A 14183-nucleotide genomic window follows, 5' to 3' on the forward strand; every position below is an offset into this window, starting at 1 on the left:
TGTTCATTCAGTTCTAACATACCCATATAGTTAATAAAACAGCTAAAATCTCAAAATCCTGAAAAACCCGTATATGTGTCTCCAGGATACAATGGGTTAATGTCAAGACACCTAATTCCGCCCGTCTCCCAATTCCGCCCCCCTATTTATAAGTGACGATAGCTAATTATTTCTCCATTGTTCAAGTCAGGAACGGATATCATCATGATACAGATTTTGTATGCTTACAATTTGACACAGTAAAGGCAATTAAAAGTCAAACAGCCATAAACAGCATTGTAATGAAGGGTGCCCCCCGGCAGCATGAGAGAGATGGAACTTTCATTTTGCGACGATATTCTGACTTCAAACTCACCCTGGCCGCTTCCTCTTTCCACTTTAGGGCAAAAATCATCAACCGTTTCCACAGTAACGACCTAACTAATCACAGTTGCAGCATCGGTAAAGCCAGGACTAAGAGTATGGAAAAAATCATGATCACGATTATTTTGGTCAAAATCGTAATCAGGATTATTAATCAAGATTATTGATTTTTCGCAGATTTTTTTGGAAAATTTTAACAAGATGAAATAAATCCAAGAATGAATTATATACGGGATGAAACAAAATAATTGTAGTAATTATGTAAAGGCAATAGCATGAAACTTAGGTGGACAGATTTCTGTCCAGAAACACCAGCCTGTCAGTATGTTCTTCATTCAAGGACGCTCTCAAAGGTAGGTCACTATTGCCACGATTAAATCACGATTGAAATCACGACTTCGATTTTTATCAAGATTTTCGATTATTTTCGATTAATTGTGCAGCCCCAACTAAGAGTGTGAATGAAGTAAGCACAACAGTGTAAAGGAAAAATAAACAGTAATGGAAATACTAACGTGACCTGAAATCAAGCGGGCGGAGTTGGGAGCCTTTCACGGGTGAATTCTGCTCAAGCTAGATTTTGGACATGGTGGACGTTAAACACCAAATTACGATAGAAAGTGCTGCCAATGTTAGCTAACATGGCTTATTACCTGATGTACACAGTTGCCGCTACCCAAAAATGTGAGGTAGCCTAGCATAACTAAATAGTATTTGAAGTAGGGGTATTATCACGTTTTCAATGAAGTTAGAGACCTTACAATATTTACTCTCTATAAATTATTGGTAACACTTTATTTTAGGGATACATCTATTAGCACTAATATATACAATGTGCCTGTATAAGTAAGTTGTAAGGCATGTACAAAGCAAAATCAAACATTTGTTTGGCATGTATTCACAAATGTCTTGTTCATACACAATAAGGGATTTATTACCAATTTAACCTCAGTAAGGACCTAGTAGGTCTTAGCGTTTGCTTAGTACATGCCTTACAAGTTACTTATACAGGCATTAACATTGTATGTATTAGTGCTAATAGATGTATCCCTATATATATTTCAGTAACTTACAGTAGCATGAAACATGTCTTGTCAAGGCAGGGACGGTGCTAGGGGTGGGCCAACTGGGCAATTGCCAGAACGGCACCCGGGAGGGGGGCGACACCATCATGGAACCCGGCCGCCAATGGCACCTCGAAAATCACTATAAACATGCTAGAATTGTTATATTTGTGAATACATGCCTATCAAATATTTTCTTTTGCTTAGTACATGCCTTACAAGTTATTTATACAGGCATTAACATTGTATGTATTAGTGCTAATAGATGTAACACTAAAATAAAGTGCTACCTTATTTACGTATTTCTCATCGTTTAAAAGTGTTATTGGTACACTATTACCACAGTTGTAATAATAGCATTACTGTTTTTCTTTGTGATTTATTATAAGCTTTTTTTGCCAAAACAAAATTTGGGGGGCAGGGCCATCGCCAAAGGGCGGGGTGTCAGAGGGGGCGTCACCCTGGATGCAACTCTTTGTAGGACCATCACTGTGTCAAAGTGACGAGTTCTACCTTTCCTATTGTAGTCGTTAAGGTGTTTAGACACAATATACATAGGGAATACACACACACACGCACACGCACACACACACACACACACACACACACACACACACACACACACACACACACACACACACACACACACACACACCATCATCGGCGGACACTCGTATTCGAGTATGTCTGTCCTCCTTCTTGGTCCTTATGGGTCTTCAGGTGGCCAAAGAGTCCAATCCTGGATCCACATACTTTGGGGCAATGTGGGCACGGATGGGCAGGGGTAGTTATGGGTTTTAGTGGAACCTTGTTGGCGGCTGTGACCTTCTTCTGTTTGCGCTTCTGTCCTGCAGCACTGTGAAGATCACGGTTATATTGTGCAGCCCCATCTCGAACAGCTCGTCTCCAGACAGGCTATTCTTTGCCGTAGCCTCCCAGGTGTTAAGGGGTGTATGACACTTCTTGATGTTATCTTTGATATTGTCCTTGTAACTCTTCTTTTGGCCTCCTGGTGCACTTATTCCTTCAACAAGCTGTGAATGGGGGGCAATCTCTATTCCGACATAGCGCTATTCCGACATGCCGCTATTCCAACACTTTTTAGTGGTTAGGGTTAGGGTTAGGGTTAAGGTTAGGGATGTCGGAATAGCGGCATGTAGGAATAGCGGCATGTAGGAATAGCGGCATGTAGGAATAGCGGCGGACGGTGGAAAACGTGTCGGTATTCCGACAATAGACATTAATGTCGGAATAGCGACATGTCTGAGTTTGGGGAGGCGAGAGTCAGACATCCGGATGACATGGCCAGTCCATCTGAGCTGCCAGGGAGAGATGCCAGCTTCCTCCAGGAACACTGGTGTTTGTTTGTCTGTCCTGCCAGGTTATCCTGAGGATTCTCCCAAGGCAGGGGTTCTGTGAGAAGGCGTTTCTCTCCCCCTTCTCACGTGCTGCGCTTGGAACTTTTCTGAACAGCGCTTGCAACCGCACGCGGGAAATGGAACACTCGGACTCGCATTTGCAACATTGCAACATTCGTACGCACACGCACACACACACACACACACACACACACACACACACACACACACACACACACAGGCACGCACACGAATTCCAAAAGCTGCGTTATGAAAACGGACTTCTTTGTGTCGGGTTTGGTCGGGGAAATGCTTGGGAACTTTGGGAACTTTAAACAGTGTTTGGTGCTGCAGGCCGTCGCCATTAGTCACATGCGCTCTGTCAGTTAAGATGACATCGCATTTCACTCCTCTCACGCTTTGCAGTTAATTCGGTAATCTTACAACATCTCCAGCATCTAGTCAGGTACCACTAGTAATGTTTCAGTACAAAACGCCCAATAGTTTCCTTACCAGTTCACTAGCACAAACGTGAAGAAGCATTGCACTCACCACTCCACCACACACTAGCTCCACCTCCATTCTCTCCCTGCGAAAGCGCTCCCGCTGGGAGAGCGTGCTTTTTCAGTCCGTGGCAACTGCCAATCAAAACGTCATGCGCTTTGCGTCCAGATTGTGTTTGTTATGTTGATGTCTAAATGTTAAATGTAATTTTGGCCATGGTATTTTGATATTATGTTGGTGGTGGGCTACTTTGATTGTATTTTCTATGCTTTATTTTCAGTTTATATTATTGTAAATGAATGTAAATACTGATGTGTCTTTATATGATTGGTTGGTAGGTTGAGGGAACCAATGGGATGACTGTAGGCTCTCATTGGGCCAATTTAGCGTTAACCTACTGCTCTATTTAAGTCTCTGTCATTTTGTATTGTGGGGGCGTCAGGGTAGGTACTACCAGCTGTTTGCATGGCTGTGTAGGTTGCTGCTGTCAGGCTAGCTTTATGCTTAGCTGTTAATTTATGCTTGGCTTTTGTTAACCGGCCAAAAAGTCTCAGCATATGTTAATGTTTTGGACATTTCCACTTTATTTTCTGTTTGTTATTTTGGATTCATTTCATTTTGTCAGACATTGAGAAAGCTGCTACCTTTTAAAATAAAAACCAACGAAACTTGGAGACATTGCTGCCACCTTGAATCCTTCCAAACTCAACTGTTCCAGTTTTGCCATATCCCGGTGTGGGGTGACCGCTCGCTACCTCACAGGTTCCCAAACTTTTTTTCTTGCGCACCCCCTTGTACATTTCAATGTGGTTCGTGCACCCCATAAACAATGTTTTGGTGTGTTGATGGCCGCTCAAATATGGCTTCACCGCACATTATGTCATTTAGGAATCCTCATTTTTAATACTGTAAACTTGATGTTTCTTCAAGCATACAGTTCACCATACAATTAAAAACTACTTCATTTTCATTAATGTTGTATAAAAACACACATATCCGCCATTGCTCAATTCAGCTCGCGCACCCCCTTATGGCAGGCCACGCACCCCCAGGGGTGCACGCACCCCAGTTTGGGAAACCCTGTCCTAAGGTATCTCTGATGAAAGGCCTCAAGTGCTCTCAGGTGCCTGCTGTATGTGGTCCAGGTCTCTGACCCATACAGGAGAGCGGGGAGTAACACTGTTTTATAAACTAAGGAGAGCGGGGAGTAACACTGTTTTATAAACTAAGGAGAGCGAGGAGTAACACTGTTTTATAAACTAAGGAGAGCGAGGAGTAACACTGATTTATAAACTAAGATTTTAGACCCATACAGGAGAGCGGGGAGTAACACTGCTTTATAAACTAAGATTTTGGTCCTCGACTGAAGATCACGGTTCTCAAAGAATCTTTACTTTTGCCTAGAGTAGGGTTTCCCAAGCTGTGGTGCGTGCACCCCTGGGGACTTTTACCGGGGGGTGCGCGAGCTGAATAGAGCAATGGTGGATATGTGTGTTTTCTTTATCCAGCATTAATGAACGTCAGGTAGTTTTAATTGTTTGTCGAATTGTATCATGGAAGGATCCATCTGAAGTGTAATTTATAACTCATAGACTTGTCATGCAATAAGTTCCATTGTAATGATGGCAGAAAAAAACGTCAGGTCGATTGGAAATCAGGATTACCGAAAATGTGCGGTGGTGCAACATTCACTTAGGGGGTGCGCAAACCACATTGAAATGTGAAAGGGGGTGCTCGGGGGGAAAATTTGGGAACCGCTGGCCTTGAGTATGCCATGGTGTTACAGTTAAGACGCTGGTGTACTTCTTCATCAATTGTGGCTTTAGATGACAGGAGGCTGCCAAGGTAAGGGAAGTGATCCACATTTTCTAACCTGGTGTTATCAATAAAGATGTTTGGTGGGTTGGTGCTGTTGGATGGTGGCTGGTAGAGGATTTGGGTCTTTTTGATGTTGATGGCTAGACCAAGCTGTTTGTATGCTTTCGGAAAGCCATTCAATGCATATTGCAGGTCATCTTCTGAGAGGGCTGCAATAGCAACACACACACACACACACACACACACACACACACACACACACACACACACACACACACACACACACACACACACACACACACACACACACACACACACACACAAACACACACAAAATATGCATAGTTTTCCTGCCATCATAGACTGAGCTCAGACACAATTGTGCTAACAGAATATCACACTTGACATTACAAATGAAATAAATAAATCGATTCACATTATGTAAGCAAATTATTTTTTAATTAATTATCATTCAAGTTCAGCTGAATGAGCTATATGTAGTCAAGAACTAATGTGTGTGTGTGTGTGTGTGTGTGTGTGTGTGTGTGTGTGTGTGTGTGTGTGTGTGTGTGTGTGTGTGTGTGTGTGTGTGTGTGTGTGTGTGTGTGTGTGTGTGTGTGTGTGTGTGTGTGTGTGCGTGCGTTTGACCCATGGCTTATGGATGTGCTTACTTGTTTATATCTTGTTTATGTTATTGTATTTTAATATTTGTTTTACCTGTCCAGGGACTGCAGATGGAAATTAGCTATATAGCTATAATCTGGCACAAGCCATCTTTTTACTTCTGTAATCAATGTGTATTGTGCATGGTCCCTGTTGAACTAAACTAAATAAACTAAAACTAAACTAAAACTAAACTGCAATCCTACGTCCTACTGTGTGGAGCACACATGCTGGGGCCCTCACTCCATGTGGGGCCCAAAAGTGGGACCCCACATGTTTTGACCAGTGGTGTAGTCTACTTTTTTATGGTGGGTATACTGTATATTTGAGCATTTTTTGAAGTGGGTATACTGTATATATTTGTGCTATTCAAAATAATGGATCAATCAATTTGAAGTGGGTATACTGAGATCCCTGAAATTTGGAAGTGGGTACACTCCGTATACCCGCGTTCTACGTAGACTACACCACTGGTTTTGACCCCTTTTGCTGAGGGAGTTTTATTGTTACTGGTCAAAGTAAAACTGTAAAAACATTTCCTCACTGACAGATTAGGGTTAGGGATTGTTTTGGTTTGGGCACACATAAGCTATTGTGAGGGTAAATATGAATGGAGGGGCCCCACAAAGATAGGAAGGGCCCCACAAGGGCCCCACAAAGATATAAAGGTTGGGCTGTGTGTGTGTGTGTGTGTGTGTGTGTGTGTGTGTGTGTGTGTGTGTGTGTGTGTGTGTGTGTGTGTGTGTGTGTGTGTGTGTGTGTGTGTGTGTGTGTGTGTGTGTGTGTGTGTGTGTGTGTGTGTGTAATTATTATTTACGTACGTTTTTCCCCTGATATGTCTTTTGTTTGACTGAGCATACAGTATGCCTATTTACAGTGGCTGTTAAGACAAAAGGCGTATTTAAACTGTACAAAAGTGACTCATTGTGTAATGTAAGCCAGGTTATGGCTCTCACACACACAGATATGAGTATGCTGCACACAGTCACATTCACACATACACAGTCTTTCTCTCCCTCCCCCTCTCTCCCTCTCTCTCTCTCTCTCTCTCTCTCTCTCTCTCTCTCTCTCTCTCTCTCTTCCATTCTCTCTCTCTCTCTCTCTCTCTCTCTCTCTCTCTCTCTCACACACACACACACAAACACACAGCTGCTTCCCAAAAAAGTAGTTGTAAAAAGTTTGTTAATAATGCAGGGTTTGGCTCGGTGCGTGCGTGCGTGCGTGCGTGCACGCGTATGTGGGCAGGGGAGGGCTGAATATCTACAGTGTGTTTAGCTGCTAGAGCCTATATGCCGTGCATGCGTGTGTGTGTGTATGTGTGTGTGTGTGTGTGTGTGCATGCGTGCATGTGCGTAAGTGTGTGTGTGTGCATGTGCGTGCGTGTGTGTGTGTAGCTGCCAGAGCCTATATGCCTTGTCTTCCTACCTGTGTGCATGCGTGTGTGTGTGCGTACATGTGTGCGTGTGTGTGCATGAGCGTGTGTGTGCGTATGTGTGTGTGTATGTGCGTTCGTGCATGCGTGCGTGTGTGTGTGTGCGTATGTGTGTGTGTATGTGTGTGTGTAGGTGCCAGAGCCTATATACCTTTGTCTGCCTGTGCTGTGCTGTGCTGTGCTGTGCTGTGCTGTGCTGTGCTGTGCTGTGCTGTGCTGTGCTGTGCTGTGCTGTGCTGTGCTGTGCTGTGCTGTGCTGTGCTGTGCTGTGCTGTGCTGTGCTGTGCTGAGTAGTTATGCAGACAGACACGCTGGTTTATTATTATCTCCCTCCCTGTCACCACAAACACCTGCCAAAACAGAAAGTAGAAAAAAAAAACCCATCTCAGGCCTGCCACTGAGTTCCATAGTGTTTCCATAGAAACTGTTATTGGGAATTAGAATTAGGCGCTATGGAGATGAGTGTTCTAGAATCAGGCGCCATGAGTGCGATGAGTGTTCTGGTTCTGATGGAGGCAGGGACAGGGACAGAAGGAGGATTCCGTGCCAGGACTTTTTTCGGAATTGGTTATGAAAGCAACATAGCGCGCCGACAGGGTTGCCAGATGAGGCTGATGATTTCCAGCCCAAAAAATGCTCAAAGCCCGACTAGAAGCACAAAATTCCGCCCAATTCTATTGATTTCTATGGCAAAAATTGGGCGGGTTTTCCTGCTAAATGCCATTTTTACCCGCACACGGCCATGCTAAGCAGCCCAATTGGGCGGGAAACAGCCCAATCTGGCAACATAGCGCACCACCACACCACATGGGAATGTCTATGATCTGTGATGTTCACATCTGTGACTTTATTATTTTTTTTCAATTGAAGTCATACTGATCTAAATGGGTGTTGTCCCATTTGGTTTATGTATGTCACTGTCTACCCGGATGGGGTATCCATCTGATACATTACATTTGGATGTCCATGCATTGTTTTATCCATGAAGGAACAACTCTCTCTTAGTTTGTAGGACGCAATAAAGGTTAATTTCCCAATAAGCCTCCAGGGGATAGTTATGAATCACTGGTGCTGATTGCTATTGGCTAAAACTATAATTGTATGTGACATCATTCAATGTGACCTCATTTCCTGTGGAGGTCTTTTTAAGTTCAGCCACTGGCTTTGTTCTGGCGCTTCTTTGTCTGTACCTGTACCTGTTAACACCTATTCAGGGAGAGGGGGTGAGGAGGCCTGTGGATGGGCCTAATGGTCTCCTCTCCCCCTCACTCAAGTTAATAAACCTTGCATATCTGAATTTCAACTATTGCACTGAAACTGGTCTTAAATATTAATTATTAGTAAACCTACATACTATCAAGCCATACAATACAACATGCATTTATATAGAGCAGTTTCACAACTTTAAAGGTGATTCAAAGCGCTTTCGAAAATATACATAGGCTACACATTCTCACCTGCTCTGGAGGCTGCTGCATGGCGCAAATGGTCCGGACACAGTGAGTGCATCCCAATATGTGTCCTTGCCTCCTCCACTTGTGCTTGTCTCCTCGTCCCGCCTCCTGGCCCCTCCTCCGTGGAGAAAACGATAAAGTTTCCCAGCTGTCAGCCTCGCCACAACAACTTTTGAGGGACTGTTTTTCATTCACCATCCCAATTGCAAATGAGAAAAAGACTTTACAATTGAGCTTTTGCAAGATATTGAAATATAATGCTGTTGTCAGTGATGTCATCATGACGAGAAGCAAGTGGAGGAGGCAAGTGGAGGAGGCAAGGTCACATATTGGGATGCACCCAGTAATAGTGCTAAAAAAGATTACTCTGGGAGGGATCGTAACATAGCTTATTGTTACTGGTTATCGCTGGTCCATCACTGTCACTCACCAATGTTACATGCTCAGTATTATTCATTACTTCATCACTTCATGGGTATCGGACCATCACTGTTACTTGTCCTGTCTTGCACTTTGATGTCAGTCTGTCAGTCCCGTGTATGTCTATGTCCTTTCATGGTACGAGAGAGAAAAAGTTATTTCAATTTCTTGTATGACCTGCTACGGTGGCCCATTAGTGACACGGAGGATTTTTTTTTGGAGGGGGGAATGTATGCACTGGAGACTAACACCTTTGCGAGATAACGCAAATCTTTTGCGAGATAACGCAAACCATTTGCGAGATAACGCAAATCTTTTGCGTGATAATGCAAATATTTTTGCGAGATAACGCAAATTAAAACTTACATCTGCGGGTTCACCACTTTGATTTGCAGCACACTTTTTGGTCACCGGGGGGCAGTCTGAACCAACACGAGTACGGCTTTGACACACCACAGCTGTAGGGGTAGGCTATTCAATTCACCACTACTGTTGTTGGATAACAGCGAGAGGGATGCTGACAGTCAAAAACATTACTACCGCTGGAAGGACGTGCAAGGATACCGTTATTTTATCCATTGTTTTATGTTAAATAAACAACATATTTTAAGAGACACCGTAGCACTTTGCTTTGCGCACGGACACAAGGGGGAATAGGATTTGTTGGACGACACGTGTCTGCACTGCAGAAGCATGACAGAATTAAGGAGGACAGTCGGGACGACTGTTACTGAACGGTTATTTTCAAAGATTAGGCCTATGAAGCATATGAAGATCATTTTGTCATATCAAGACCCACATGTGAATTATGTAGGCTAATTTTAACATTGGCCTCGATGTTGAAGTCGTTTGTTGTGGTTCTCCCCTTTTAATGTAGGCTATAGGGCCTAGGCTAAATCAAGGCTATCACAGCAGAGAGCTAGACCTGTAACAACCCCGACATTTGGAACTATCCAAAGTGGGCATTCATGGTTAATAGTTTTCTCAGACAGACTCGGATTGGATTGGATGTCAGACTTGTATTAATGTTTCTTAACAGCAGTTAAGTCTGAACCAACACACGTAGCTATATAGGGCCTACGGCTTTGACACACTTCAGAGCAACCGCTGCTGTCATTCATTCTCACGATGTCAACAATGCCAGGTAAACAATGGCAAAAAAAGTTTGGGAGCTAGGATAGGAAGGCTATACCAGAGACGATCTAAATTTTAAATTAATTAAATAGTATTTGGCTAGTTATAGACAGTCCGTGACTCTGGGCCGTCGGCAAATAATTAAAATAATAATTACCAATTTCAAACAGATGATTGCACGACTAGGCCACTGAGGGAATTTCGCCCCTAGAATGTATTTAGACTTCAACTGTTAAACCCAGCAGCACATGTTCGTTGAGGTCGGACCACACAGACAGGGTTCAAATGACTTTTCTGTTATTGTCTTACACTTTCGTTTTAAAATTTACAAACAGTTGAAATACATTTGGCCTAACGGCTATTGGACACCCGCTACCCCCACATGAACCAAGGAGGCCAAGGTTTTCCCCACTAGTAGTACACAGCACAGCAAACCAAAATTAAGTAATGAAATGAAAATACAAAGCACGGCAAACCCACACCGATACCACTGCACACTTGTGTTTTACTTTTACGCACAGCAAACGAGATCTATTTAGGGGTAACCCGCACGCTGGGCGGCCCAAGTGGTGTGAGGTGAACCAAAAATAAACAAAAGAAAGATACAAATAAACAAAACAACAAACAGAGAACTCTCACTTTCTCCTAAATCACACAAAATAAGAACTGAAAGCAAAGGGGGAAACGTCACACACTTGCGCGCACGCACGCACGCACGCACGCACGCACGCACGCACACACACACACACACACACACACACACACACACACACACACACACACACACAGTCACTCTCCAATATAAACAGCAGCCCGCAGACAGACCAACAGGTGGATTCACAGGTACCACGGACAGCGACCGACTGTCTCGAAGTCGCCGGGCAAGGGGCGCAGCGCAAAAAGCCTGGTTCCTATAACGCCAAGTACGAAGTTGGCCTAGTGAACCAATGTGGCCGCGCTTACAGTCGCACCCCCGTCATAGACCAAACTCCACGAAATTGTCCCTCTCTCGTGAAGCGAGGCTCTACACGGGCTCGACTCCCCAGCGGCACCACACACATAAACCAAAGGCATAATTGCCACAAGCACACAAACAATCTGACGGTTTCCTCCGACTCCGAGCAGATTGTGCCAACCTTTTAAAAGCGTGCCAAGTTTTAAAATTCCGTGCCAAGTTTTGCCAATTGGTGCCTACTGATCACATGGCGCACCAACGCACGACAGACTTAATGATAAGGCTTAAAGGTACACATCCCATCATGTTCACTGTGAAAAGGTGATCTCGCCACTCTTCACTGATTTTAAACCACTCTTTATTTTGGTGAACTTTATTTGTGAACTTGTGTATTTACTGTGCACCGCGAGGAGCGGGCAGAGCTGGACAGTTGGACACACGCACACACACACCGCTCAGTATCACATTCTCCTCTCCAAGTGCGCACGACACTGCTACACGGGAGCGCGCATCGTTGTGGCATCATTTTCATCGCGTGATGTCAAGCACTGAAAATGGACATGTGTTGAGTCTGTGGGCAATGATGGCCAAAGTTTGTCGATATGATTTGTAACCGGCCTTTTTTTTTTTTTGAAAGGTCCTAGAGAAATGGTACGGGTGAATTGTGATTGTGTGTCTGCATTGGTTAATTGAATAATTGCCTGCGTAGTGAAGGGTATGTAAAACCCAGCTCATTGTTGAGAGTGGGCGAGATAGGCGAAGCAGCTGTTTACCGGAGTGAGCTGTCTTCAGAAACGTTTGTAAAAAGTAGCTGCTGTTGAGCGCAAGTATTAAGTGTCAGAAGTTTGGATTTGACTTTGATTTTGTATTGAGTATTTTTGAGTTGCCAGTCCAACTTGGGTTTATGTCTATGTTGCCCACGAGCACATTTTGTTTTGAGAAAAATAAAAACGCTTCGAAGTTTAATTACGGTTTCCTGATGTGCCATGGAAAATGAAATGGCTGTAGGCCTACCTTTTATAGGCAATATGGTTGTATTTTCAGTTAACATTTTCATTGGTGGTGTGCCTTGGCATTTTCCCTCGATAAAAGGTGTGCCATTTCAAAAGAAATTGAAAACCAGTGGTAAACAACGGATGGAAATTCTCACGTATGGATGTGCTGTAGAATGGTGGATGAGGTGCATGTGTGTGTGCGCGCGCGTGTGTGCTGGGGGGAGCGCCAGTATGGGTCATACTGGTAGAGCAGTAGTTCTCAACCATTTTTTTGAACAAAAGCCCCCTGAACCTCATCATAAGCATCCCAATCCCCCCTTGATCCCTCCCAGCGCCCATTGGTTTTAAAATATATATATAATGGACTAATTGCCCCCGATCGCAATAAGCACCAACCCTATCAGCTATCCTTCTCAACTGGCTGTCCAAAGAGGTTATAGCGCTAACGTTGAGAAATATTAGGGAGCATGTGTGGGGTGCAAAGGATTCTGAACGGGGTGGGCATAAGGGGATATAAGGTGATCAATGAAGGGGTGGGATGGGAGGGTTATGGCCAGTGTGTGTGTGTGTGTGTGCTGTGTCCCGCCACACCTCAGAAAAACTGTCCTGTCAGTGTTTTAGTTTGCGCAAGGTTGCGTTAGGCTACGGCCCTTTACGCCCGTTACGCTATGATTTTGGACTGCTTACAACAAAGCCAGATCATCAATGCCAGTGCGCTATCGTCCTTTTGCCAAAATTGACAGTTCTCTGTGAATTTTTGAAAGTTGTTAGTCATCTCTGTGAGCTCTGCGTTAGATTTCAGCGATATCTCTCAGTGCTACATGGTCGGAAACCATGGCACCATGGGGCACGTGGCGGTACGAGTTACATCCAAAAGTAATTTGTGTTCGCTAAAAGCCATCACTGTAAAACTGGTCAACAATTAAAAGCAAATAGCTATTTGATTTCCTCCATTTACCTAAGACCCGATGTCACGTATATCAGGAGGAATTTTCTACCACAGGAAGGACATGTGTCGCTTTCTATCCATTGAGCTGTACTGCGTGAAGTTCCGTGATCTGCCATCATGTCATGCATTAAGAAACATTAATCCAAGTCTGACCGAGAAAACTATTAACCAATGCCCACTTTGGATAGTTCCAAATGTCAGAGTTGTTACAAGTCTAAGCTCTCTGCATGGCTATAGCCTACTTGATTTAGCCAAGTATAAATTAAAAGGGGAGAACCGCAACAAACAACAAATTGAAACAACAACAAGTTTCAAGAAAAAGAAAGAAAGAATACAGCGTGCTGCCTCAACGTCGAGGCCTATGTTGAAATTAGACCTAGGCCTACATCATTCACATGTGGGTCTTGATATGACAAAATGATTTTCATAAACTGCTCATCATCTTTGAAAACCGTAAACAGTTGTCCCGTCTGCCTTTCTTAATTCTGACATACAGAGCTTCTGCATTGCAGACACGTGTCGTCCAACAAATCCTATATTTCCCCTTCTGTCCGTTCGCAAAGCAAGGTGCTAAGGTGTCTCTCAAAATCTGTTATTTATTTAACATAAAACAATGGATACAATAACGGTATCCTTGCACGTCCTTCCAGCGGTAGTATTCTAATGTTTTTGACTGTCAGCATCCCTCTCGCTGTCATCCAACAACAGTGGTGGTTGAATTGAATAGCCTACCTCTACAACTGTGGCGTGTCAAAGCCGTACACGTGTTGGTTCAGACTGCCCCCCGGTGACCAAAAAGTGTGCTGCAAATCAAAGTGGTGAACCCGCAGATGTAAGTTTTAATTTGCGTTATCTCGCAAAAATATTTGCGTTATCACGCAAAAGATTTGCGTTATCTTGCAAATGGTTTGCGTTATCTCGCAAAAGATTTGCGTTATCTCGCAAAGGTGTTAGTCTCCAGTGCATACATTCCCCCCTCCAAAAAAAAATCCTCCGTGTCACTAATGGGCCACCGTAACCTGCAGTTATGAAGGAACTGACAATAAAATCTGACTTCACTTGACTTGACTTGAC

This window comes from Engraulis encrasicolus, chromosome 21 (genome assembly GCF_034702125.1).
Source record: "Engraulis encrasicolus isolate BLACKSEA-1 chromosome 21, IST_EnEncr_1.0, whole genome shotgun sequence".
Classification (NCBI taxonomy): domain Eukaryota; kingdom Metazoa; phylum Chordata; class Actinopteri; order Clupeiformes; family Engraulidae; genus Engraulis; species Engraulis encrasicolus.